At 36.4% G+C, this 12,599-nt stretch overlaps 1 protein-coding gene across 1 annotated transcript in view; it reads left to right on the forward strand.

Moving 5' to 3' along the window:
• Positions 1–264: 264 nt before the first annotated feature.
• Positions 265–12,599, forward strand: part of LOC128991989 (acetylcholinesterase-like) — a 347,082-nt gene continuing 334,747 nt past the window's right edge. The window contains exon 1 of the mRNA XM_054415314.1: positions 265–394. The gene's annotated coding sequence lies outside the window, so the exon portion shown is untranslated. The remainder of the gene's footprint in view (positions 395–12,599) is intronic.

The raw sequence follows: 12,599 nt of genomic DNA on the forward strand, positions 1-12,599 counted from the left end.
TACGTCGCCCTTGTCCAGTCTAGTGTTACTAGCCCCACATCACATGACCTCCACTGTAGCCTGATATTGGGGACATTATACTTCTACGTTTCTCTTGTCCAGTCTAGTGTTACTAGCCCCACATCACATGACCTTGACCACAACTACGTACCGCGGAGACGTCACGGTGTGTGGCGTGCTGCAGCAGGAGTCGGCAGGAGCGGAGATGTGCCGCAAGAGAAATATTATTGGATCGCCTTAGTTGTCGGATCGACCGCTGTAGCGCTAGCGACGCATTGCGGTGCTCAGTACTATAGCAGCCTCCGCAGCGTCAAGTTCCGGTATGTTACGTGCGTGAGTTCAGTGAGACTGTTTTGTGAGTTGTGACTAATGTTGCGAGATTGAGATTGCCCAGGTGAGTAAGTTTTCATTTTACGTGTTGAGTTCGATGGTCAATTTACGTTTTCAGATCCAAAGAAGGGGTTTGGGAATCGAACCATTGATTAACCTAAGAGCATTGATGGTTTAGACAATTTTATGATTGAAAAGCACGTTTGAATAATTTCAATATAGCTCAGGAAAACATTCCCTGCTTTTGACACAAAAGTGTACACAAATAAATATTAATAAGTTAAATTTTAAATTATCAGTACGGTATTAGACGAAAAGTGTATTATTCTGTTTAGCATATACACCACTAAATTACTATTCAATATGATTAAAATTAAAATTTGGAAAATATTTATACACCACGAAATAAGTAGGCTATACATGTTTATAGAGCATTTTATTATCCAAAATCGAGCATTATCCCCTTGCCATAGGAATCTCTATTTGACAACACAGTTTTGCGTATTCATTCGAACTATTGGACCTAAAACGTAATGTTTATAAACATTTTGAATCTTAATGCAAGTTCAACCCTAAAACTTTGACATTTTTAAAAATTGTTTCTTTTTCAACCTATGACAAAGTTGGCAATGTTATGCAGTTTAATATGCAGTTTTCAGAAATATGTCTTTTTTGGTGTTGGATTGATATATTTGAAATGAGAGCCATGGCTCCACTCGTTTTAGCGCACGAGACAAGTGCAGCTACGCAAATTGGGGTAAGTGCAACCATGCTAGTAAAAATAAGAAAAAGAATAAAAAACTGGAAAATATACAAAAAAGAAGACTATTAAAAACAAGAAAAACATGAAACGTTGTAGAAATGGTGTGAATCATGTAAGTATCCTATATATTTTTATTCAAGCAATAACATAAAAATCCTTATTTTTGATACTTTACTCATTTTCCCGATTATCGCGCTTTGAATTGCAACAATGTTTGTATATCCTAAATGGTTTAAGATAAAAAAATGAAAAAAAAAAATCTTGACAGAATCAGTGAAAACCAAGCTTTAACACACTTGCCCCAGTTGTCAATTAAATTGCCTCTTATGGAGGGTTCTATGCTGTGGTTGAACTTACCCCGGATGCATGGGGCAACTGGAACCAGTGGACAAGTTTTTTATTTTATTTATTTTTTTATTTGTGGTAAACCGTAAAGTTATTCTAAATTGTAGGACATTTTAGCTGGATAAACCCTAATACTGTTTGCTGAGTTTTATTTATCTCTCCTTAACAGTTACTTCACAATAACAGTTCAAAATTGAAAAATAAATAAACCTGGCTGAACTTACCCCACTACACCCTAAATTAATTTTTTTTAAACCCAAGTATGCTCTTACCCCAAAATGCACTCCCCCCACTGCACCCTACTTTGGATAACTGTGTAGGGGTTAAATGTATTTTCGCATTGTAATCTCTCTATACATAATATTAGAGGTAACCAGGTACGAACGTAATGAAGGGTTATTCGTAGTTAGTGGTTTCGTGGTTGACACCTTTATTTTCATGGCAAGAGGCAATTCATTTATAGGTTCTTGTGTGTGGTCCATCTTGCACTCTGTTGTACAATTGTTATTTGACTGCTGGCCGTACAAATAAATAAAAAAAGAGTTTGATAAATTTGAAAATTACCTCTTGATATTTGAAAATATATCTAATTTGTGGGTTATGACAACTTTATATGCCAAGGGAAAAAATTTAAAATAAGGAATTACTCTTAAGACGTATATCTATGTTTCATACATCTACTGTGTTTCTTATACCTTATACCTTATACCTGTCATACACCTAAAATCAGGACCATGTATGTTTTATATGAGCTTTATGTCGGAGAAATAGGTATATAAAGCCAAGTGTTTACGTAAGTCACCAACTAAGAAGCTCGAATGAGGATTAATTTAACATATACGCTGTAGTAACACAGGTTATATAACACACGCAGTAGGCATACCTGTGTGAAATCATGTTTTCTAGTTTTGTTTGAAAACATTGATCCGCACGCTGGATAACTTAATTGATTGTTACATTATTATTAGTAATATAAACTATATAACGTGAGGTTGTTTAGTAACACATTCATATTCTGCAGAATCTACATGAAATCTTTCCTCCAACTAAATAAAATTAACAAATTATAATATTTCAGCAGAATCTGTAAATTTACCTTTTCTAGAAGTTTTTACAGTTATTATTTTTAAGGATGTGGACCATGTTTACAGCTAAATTACCTTGGATTTAGTTATTGGTCGTGTACCTTCGTTCCTTAATACATAGGAAAAGATGTTGTAATTGAAAATTCTCACCCCAAACATTACAAATCATAGTTGCCGTAGGCATCGCTTAAGAGGCAGAGAAAATACGTCATACCAGTAAAGTTATGATTACTTACCACGCTGTTAAATAGTATTTGGAACTTATAGAAAAGGATAATCGTTATTAAGGTAAGATAAAATTCTACCAAAGAATCAAATATGCATAGTACGTTTTAAAGTTTACTTTATATATAATCAACACTATAAAAACTGTACTGCCTTATCAAAGCACAATTAATTATTCTTCCAACATCACTGCAGTCAGAAACTACTTTAGTTGCATTTGCAAAATATTGCTAGCAATCATGTTACGCTAGGACGTTTAAAGTGCAGCTCTGTTGCCTCAATTTGAATAAGAGAGTGCTAAAACGTCCCGTACATTATCTGTGCATAAAAACATCTGTTTATTCATAACCCATACATACATTACCACACGTACAAAACCCTTTTAATATTTGCACAATAAACCGGATTGCTTATCTCCATTAGGAGAAAGGCTAGTGTGATTTTACTGGTGACAGGCTGGAAATAAAACATACAAATCATGCGATAGCAAAATAGAAAACTCTATAAATTTAAGTCCATACCAATTTTGGTGAAACACGATTTAATAATAAAATGATAATAGGTAATATGTTAATATTTCGGGTTAGTAAAAACAAACAATATTAAACTCCTAAAATATTTCATTTGGATATTGTATATATATTTATTATTTTGCTACTTATAAACATTTTTAGTCTAAAGCTTAGGTGTAAATATATACTTATACTGAGCACAAAAGGTTGTCAAGTTTCCCGAGAGAGTTGTCTATACCTTGCGTGTAATGGATTTTAAAACGCGCCTCCCTCGCAAAGCATAAGTTAGTTAGGGCAAAGAACAGAAGAACGAGAAAAATAAACGGTATCAGCAATCTGACATACTTTCTCCCAATAGCTTGTCTACAACTGACATCCTAATTAAAATCAAATATGAAAGGAGAATGGTGGAGCTTTAAAAAAAATACTGTATTGAAGCGATGTTGTATCATTTAAAGTTAATATGAACAAACGAGATCACATTTATTTACACATATGAATTTTATTGTGTATATCAATTATTGTTGGAAAAGTACGTATTTAAGTTGATAATATGGATACAAACTAGTATTTTATAATTTACATGTTTGAGTTTTGATAAAAAATGTCATTAAGAGTCCATAAAGTTGTCACTAAACAAGACTAGTCATTTCTCTTTCAAGAAGCTCGCAAAAATCTGACCTCTAAAGAAAAGTTTCCTAAAGAACCGTTATCGTAAGAGCTTTTTCTAAATTATTTTTAAAGATCGTCAGCAGTTTTATGAAAAGCTCCATACTTTACTGCAAATCGTTCTTAATAGTTTTTGAGAACGCACTTTATAAAAGCAAAGTTATAAGAAAGTTATATTACATCGTTCAGTTGGTTTTACTGTTGACAAACACGTAGGTCTTGAAAAATAAGTAGCTTATTTTATGAAACCTTCTTTATTAGTTATTTTTAGAAGATAATTTTCAAAATTTTTTATACTGTTAAATTAAAGGTTTGAAGATTGATTTTACTCTTAACAAAATAATAGAATGTGACTAGATTCGTCTACTGCAATAAAACAAGAGTTCAACTAAAAGTTAAAGTTAAAACCTAATCTTAAACGGACCTTACTTAATTTTAATCTTATCCTAGATCACATTATTAGATACATATACACTTATTATAACCAACTCATTTAATAATGTCATTAATGCTTGTCACTTTTCACGATACAATCTAAGCAAAAATCTCATTACTACTCTACTCACACCATCTACATAGAGAAGCGAGCTGGTGTAGTGGCTAAAGCGCGGGACTTCAGTCCCTGAGGTCCCGGGTTCGTTCCCCGCCAAGTCACCAATGGATTTTATCTAAGTGATAATGCCGCAACCCCTAGGTCTGGCCTGAAGTAATGTGAAAAACAATCCCAGGCTCTTGTATAGCGTCCTAAAAAAAAAAGGTAAATGGTTTATATAACTACTTTAGAACTAATTATAAATTAATTTTTGCACCCATACTTCTGAATTCACATTAAAAACCTTAACAATAGGTTGAAAATTGCTAATAAAATTAAACTATTAATAGTTATGCAACAAAATTTATTATTGTTAACTTTCCGAGTTAAACAGGTTTCAGACTAGATTTTGGATGCCAAACAGTGAATATGGAAAGTAAATAACCACCCTACTGGTTGTATTTGTGACACATAAAACCACAGATAGTTACACGCATAGAATATTTGATTTTGACACCAAAACTTCTTTCATACTTCTTAACAGCTTTCTGCCATTCCAACTATATATACTAACGTTGGAAAATTCCCAACTAAACATAAGTTATTTCAAGCACAGCAACTAAAAAATTAAATAAACAAGAAAAGTAATATATAAAACCACCGTATATTTAAGTAATTAAGATGGACATAGGACAGATACAACTCGGATGTCCTAAGACGCAGGAGATATGGGGGGATGATGGAAGGGGGGGAGAACCCTGCTTACTTATTCATCCACCCCTCGTCTTCGTCGCCATTCAACTTCAATGTTTGCGAGTTTTCCCAGTTCGTCCTGAAGATACCTTTTCTTGAGCCAAAACAAATATTTCACTGTGTATCTTGCAAGTTTTTAACATAGATTGCAACTTACGCGATTTGGTTAATCCAATTGTGTTTGATACATTTAATTTTGTATAGTTACAGTAAAATGTTGAACTTGTCATAAGAAATGTTAATTTTGGTAATTATATAGATTTTCAACCACGCAGTAACAAACATAAAACTCATTACCTGCCATTTAACTTCAGTACCTAATGAATGACATAATAGACAATTAACGTTATCATACTACTGAATTATATGATTGCCATCAAAATTGTTATTGTATCATTGTTCATAGCACATCATTTTTAAATAAGGAACTAGACATCGAGAACAAAGATGATTAAAGAGGTTAAAGAGATGATTATGAGAAGGTCATTAAAGTTGGTTTGATTTGAGGCCATTGTGTAAATTGTGCGATAGTAAACAGATAGTAGACAAAGTCTTATTATCGCCCATTACATGTTACATACAAAACCTACTATAAGTAATAAATTAGCTGTATACAATAAATTCAGTAGATAAATGAGGTTATGACTAGTTGTATAGGTAATGTGGGAGTTAATGGTGTGTTAAGCTTGGCAAATACAACTTAAGTACTTTTAACACATGAATTTCAGCAAAGAAAATGAGCATGCCACAATCAATGCATTTTTATTGATGTTTAAAATAGTAGGCCTACAGATGTAATCAGCCATCTCATTATTACAGACCTGCTTGTTGTTAACTCTTTTTTGTATTACATTCGATTTTTCACCAGGTCTAAGTACCCCAAGGTTTTACTAAGCATAAAATGATACAAAACAAAATAATCTTATCTTACTAATATTATAAATCTGAAAGTGTGTGAGTTTGTGTGTGTTTGTGTGTATGTTTCTCAATCACGCATAAACTACTGGACGGATTGGGCTGAAATTTGGCATGATGATAGCTCACATTCCCAATTAACATTAAGGCATATTTTTATCTCAAAAATCCTTTTGGGCTCCACCCCAGTGGCTATGTAGTTCCCCATGTTAATCTTATGAGTATTCATATTTAAAGGGAATTAAAGAATTTAGTCAGCTGTTTCAACTTTACAAGTTGGTTCTATAATATGCAATCTAACAAAAAACCACTAAGTGGTAACACTTTCCCCGCCAAGTCAGCAATCCAAAAAAGATAATAAATCATTACTTTTTCCGCCAAGAAAAACAATGTAATGTATGTAAGTTTGGCAACTTGCCGGCAGACTTTTGCTCGATCACTTTAAAAATACCATAAAACTAGTTTCATTGAGCAAGTATCTCTCCCATTAGTACATTGCTAGGTGAGAGCTTATTTTACAAAACTTGACCTTATTTGTGCCACATTTCATAAAATCATAATAGTGATGGTTTTATATTTACTGATTACCTCGAAATTATTATACTTAGTTGGACTAATTAATTAGAGAAGTTGATTTGTGAAATTATCCACGAACGTAACTTAAATGAAAAAAAACCAAGCAAAAGTCTGCCGCCAAGTTGCCAAACTTACATACATTACATTGTTTTTCTTGGCGGAAAAAGTAATGATTTATTATCTTTTTTGGATTGCTGACTTGGCGGGGAAAGTGTTACCACTTAGTGGTTTTTTGTTAGATTTTATTTATTTTTGTAGAAAATTAACCGTTCAAATAAAAATACTCTTTTCTCTGAAAAAAAAAATAAATTTTAATGCTAAAGTTGACTGAACTCTCGATCTTCCGGTAGTCTTTGCAGAGGGTACCGGTTTTGTACTCTCATCCTGCACTTTTTTGACATTTTTGGTCTGGCACCACTTCCTGTCTCTCACATAAGGAGCCGAAGAGGAGTCACAACTTGTGTTGTAAAGTGGAAGGTCAGACCTGTACTTCTGCCTTAGTCTGTTGTATTCGAGAATGGCGGATTTCTGAGGCTTCACATCTCTTGGGTTAAAGTTAATAAGATGAAGCCCTTCTAATGAAGTCACTCGTGACAAGGCAACATATGATTGGCCACATGTAAATATGGACTCCCCAATATCAATTATTACGCTATTTAAGCTGAGGCCCTGGCATTTGTGAATTGTAACCGCGTAGGACATCGATATCGGGAATTGCTCTCGATACACAAATGCGTTATCCATAACTTGAAACTTGACGTTTACTCGCTGTAGGTGATGGGTAATGCCACAATCAAAGTTAATTGTCACTGAGTCTACGTCATCAGAATTGTCTGTATTAAACCTCAACCCCGTTACTGTTCCAATGGCGGAGTTAACTAGCCCCACAGTGACGTCAATGTTTCTAAGCAACATAACTTTAGCACCAACCTTAATAGGAATAATTTTCTCCATACCAGCCGTTCTGCTGCAGTCAGAGTTGTAAGAGGACAGTATCTTTTTAACTTTGTTTTGTTGACGAGGTAGACAGTCAACTGAGTCTTTTGCAACCAAGTTGCAAACAAGGACCACTTACAAACAAGGACTGTTGCAAATGTTGCAACAGGACCACTTATTCTATTGACCATTTCATCATTTATTATGGAGCATTGGTAACCAGTTGAACAAAGACACACAGAATTGTTGGGTAAAGCAGACAAGTAATCTCCTAATAGAGAAAGGTTTTCACAAGCAGTTTTTCCATTAAGATGTATTTTCTTGCTTTCAATTAGACGGATGTCCTCAACGGTCATATTGCCTACTCTGACTTTGCTTAACACATCAGCAAACTTAGAATCTTGAGCTTGTCGCATGTTTGTAGTAAGTTCATCATAAGAGAACTGTTCAGACCAGATGTTAACACAAGACAGAGAGCCAACAAAAGAACTAAGTTTGCTACTGTCAAGTTCAATGAATGGGGAGTCTTCGTGTACTGGTGGAAGTTGTAAAAGGTCTCCAAAGAGCAGTATATGTTTTTTACCAAACCAGCCGTTACTTTGGTCTGAGGTGTTGAATATTTCACACAATCTGAGATTTATGTACATCAATGTTAGATTGGAGACCATGGACACTTCGTCTATTATGAAGAGCACCACATCTTTCAGGTTGGATCTCAACATTTTTAAAACATCATCAGTAAGAGCTTTGTACTTTGGAGTTTTTCCATGCTCAACTGGCAGCTGAAACACTTTGTAGATCGTAGAACCATTGATGTTGTAAGCACTTAGTCCTGTGGGAGCTGATATTGATGTAGAGGCTTGAAGACATTTTTTAGTCCAAGAGCTGATAGTTTTTATGAGAAAACTCTTACCAGTACCTCCCACACCACTTACAAAATGTCTGAGAAATTTATCTGTCCCATCAGAGTTTGCAACAACTCGTTTGACATAATCAAACACTCTCTTTTGGTCGTCATTGAGTTTTTGGTATTTTTTCTCAAACGGCTCGTCATTCGGCGACCAATTGCTGTCCCTGACAGGCTGGGATGCGGGGACAGGTTCATTAAAGGGCTGAAAGGCTATATTGGATGGATCAGCAACCTCTCCTTCTTCTGCATTGATCTCTTCAACTCGGTTTTGAATTTTGTCTCTTGCATTCTCCGATGCCGCAATAATGTCTTTTAAACGTTTGTCATAGTTGAAGGCTTGAGTGAGAAGTGTCCGCTTGGCCATAAAAGCATCTGTGTATGTTTCATGAGACTCTTTCAGCTCATCAGTAGATCTCCAACAAAGAAACATAAGAAGTAATGCATGGTAGTATTTTTCAGGATCATGAGTGGGGCTGTACTTATAGTGATTCAGTAAGCATGGTCTGACTCTTTTAGTGAGGAATTTGCCTGAATTCAACTTATGCACTTCACGGTCGCCTTTAGGTGGTTGAGCAGCTATATCGTACCATCTCACAAAGTCGTATAAGTTCATATCTTCTAGTTCGTCTGGTCTAGTTGGGTAGTGGTCATCAACCCACGACTCGTAGAATATGTTCGTTGAACTTGGGTCCATACTTCGTATCTTGTCGATTTTTTGTAGTCTTTTGCGTCTGGTCATGCCTACATCCAACCATCTTATTGTTGTCTCCGGGTCCGTGCCGTACAATGGAATGCCCAACAGTGTGTCACTAGCTTCTAAAGAACCACACTCACGGTTGTTTAAAGCTCTAAGGCCAACGTTAAACAGTCTACTAGCTAATGATTTTGTAGAATTAATCTCTGTAAAAACTTGGCCAGCATGACTTTGTTCACTTTTGGTAGTGTACTTTGTGACATACCAATGTAGGATAGAAGTGCTTTCGCCTACATACTGGATGTCCACGTTTCCATTCCAAGCTAGCAACACGGCCGGGTTGTAGTCATTGACAAAGCTCTCGCTTGGTGTTCTGGGTAGGTCATAAAGACGTGACTTAGACTTGAGAGCTTTTCTGCCAGCTACAGACTCGACAACGTCACGCAGAACAAGATTCCCTGTGATTGGCCGGGGGAACCCGAAACGACAAGCCTTACGAAACCCGGTTTTGGTTTTCTTTGTCCGCATACAGTACGAGTTGTGGTGATGCATTTGGTAACTTGTAACTCTGTTGTTGAGAGTAGGTGAAACGGATGCATTTGGAACCTTGCAAGTAATGTACTTAAGGATAAAGTCGGCTACTTCTGCGTTGCTGGACGTCCCCATTACAGGAGCATTTTCTACCCACAGAAGAAGATGGAAATGTTGGAGACCTCTGCTTTGGTATTCTCGCCTGTAGAAGTAGTGACTTACTTTTCCTAAAGGAGCAGCATCAGAGACAATAAAATCCAACATTGCCTTGAACTTTATATGGATAAACCGTGACGCACTGATAGGATCCATAGCCACAAGTTCACTAGTTTGTTTTTTTTCTGCGCCTGGAACACTCCGGTTAACTTCCCTAATGAACAATGCCATGTCATCCCAGTTCCAATCGCTTGGGCTTATGGTTAAAAACCATGTAGCTGGTCCATAATGCTGAGCCATGCAATTGACATCATTTCTAGGCTGTATCCAGTACTGGCTAGTGTTCCTGAGTTTGGAGAATACTGATGTCAGGTTCCCCTCTAATTCTCCCGATGCAAGGTTGTTCAAACAGTCTCTAGCACTAAGAGAGCCACTGAATCCAGTGACGTTGAGCTTGTGGAATACTCCTTGTCTTAACTGCCGAAGGTTTGCATCGTGCAGCAAATAAAAAAGGTACTGCTGATTCAGTCTGAACTGAGAATGCTTTGAAAGCAACCGACATTTGATAAATTCAGCAGAAGAGAGTTTAGTTTCTCTGGAATGAAACTGGCCAAATTTACCTTCGGGATACAAATCAGGGAAACAAAGCACGTCAATCTCTTTGTTTTCATGACTAATCGGAGGTTCATTCACTTTCAGCATCTTATAGAGCTCGGTGTCATCACTATAAGATTTTGACTCATGAAGAGCGTGGATTGTATAGTGAGACTCTTCTGAATCCCATTCCTCGTGAGTTACCTGAGTTAATATAGCACGTCTATGTAGTATTTCCTGAGGTGGCAGTTCGTTTTGATGGGTAGATTGAAACAAATTTGTGTCATCATTAAGGTTGAAGAGTCCTTCTGGATCTGTAGGTAGTACGATGCTACCATAATGAGCGTTGTTTTTCTTTAAGAAAATTAAGGCTGCGTGTACCTTATCCACACTAACCAACATTTGCCAAACTTTCTTTGCTTTGGTCGGTACCCCTCTGACCAAAACGTACAGCTCGTGGTTTGGATTCAGAGGGTCACTTGGTTTGGGCAATTTTTGCAGGGTTTCTTGAAGGGGTAGTGGCAAATGAAAACTTCTTCCAACGACTTTAGAAATTTGTTGCTGAGCTCGACTTGTTCTTTTCCCAACTGTGTTCATTTTTGTAACAACCTGAAATGCTTTGGCTCTCTGAATTAAAACTTTTTCATAACTGTTAAGGCAAGTTAGCTCTTTCGGCTGCGCACAAACATAGAGATCGTTAAGAATGCAAGTAGGAGGCATCTGACCTTTCCTTAGTTTTTCGAGGCAGCCCCGACAAATCCATCCTGTTTTGCACTCTTCTTTCTTTATGTCTTTTATTCTTTTCCATATGTGTCCTACAATTTGATTTTTTAGGTTTTTCAAAAGGCTTACTTGCTGCTTACTAAACAACTTATCGCATGAGACACAGGGAAACACTGGGGTTTCAGAAGAACGCTTCTCCAATGCCTCAAATGCTTTTTGATATTTTTCGAACAACTGAGACTCAGATTCAGGGACCTTGCTTTCACTTGTGTCATCTGTAAGAAAGGCTTTTGTTTGCTCTTTAAATTCCCTTTCTATCGAAAACAACACGTTCACCTGCACGTTAAGAATACCATTTTTAATTAGCATAATCTTCTTAGTTATTTTCAACAGTCGGTAAATTTTGGAGACAAGACTACGAATTGCAGGAAAGTGAGGATAGATTGTTCTCAGAAAAGGAAGTTTCGAAACACATGCTCCTGAGTAACAGTCCAAAGAGTGAGGATGAACACCTACACGAGATGATACACCACTTTGACATGAGTGCTCTCCCATGCTGACAATAAGCTTAGAACCTTTAGTGAGAGAGCTGGCAACTATTTCATTGTAAAGAGATTTAAGTTGCTCTAAGTGGTCAGGCTCAATGAAGCACATATCTGAGTTGCATTTCCACTGTTTCTTTGGAGAACTATGAGCTGTGCTGGGCTCATTACCAACAGTTATTTGTTTACCAGGAAACACTCTATACGTAAACTCCCACAAATAAGGCTCCGACGTGGAAACATGAAGACTGTGCCCACACAACGCCTCAACATTGTCTTCAAACGTGCTTGTTGCAGATAGCTTAGCAAGAGACTCTTTAGCACGATTTTGCAGGCTAACAAATAGCTTAAGGAAATTGTTTTTGTAATTTTTATAAGCATGCAACACCCATTTCAAGAGCTCTTTAGCCCTTAGCAACCTTTTGGTATAACCTTGCTCAAGTATTTTCTTTGCTATAAGTCTGGCTATTTTCTCACAATTTATTTTCCCCAAGAAAATATGTGAAGCTGCAACAGTTTTTTTAATTTTCCTTTTTGCATTTTGTAATGATTTTCTTTTCCCATCAGATCTATTTCTAAAAAAAAAGCGTCTGCTTTGATAGGCTGCACACTTTCGCACCCTTTCGTGAAAAACCTTAAGTTTATATCGCAAGCGAAAGTGGCCAGGGTGTTTTGCACAAAGTACTTTGTAACGTCTCCTGCGATTAGATTGTTTCATTTCTTGTTTTGCACCGTAGTTTAAACGTTGTTTAGCTTTATAATATTCTGGATCAGTAGAGTATTTCTGACGCACTCTAGCCTTGTGTGG

The sequence above is a fragment of the Macrosteles quadrilineatus genome, unplaced genomic scaffold (genome assembly GCF_028750875.1).
Source record: "Macrosteles quadrilineatus isolate MER2022 unplaced genomic scaffold, UCM_ALF_1.0 Scaffold_4__1_contigs__length_99947679, whole genome shotgun sequence".
Classification (NCBI taxonomy): domain Eukaryota; kingdom Metazoa; phylum Arthropoda; class Insecta; order Hemiptera; family Cicadellidae; genus Macrosteles; species Macrosteles quadrilineatus.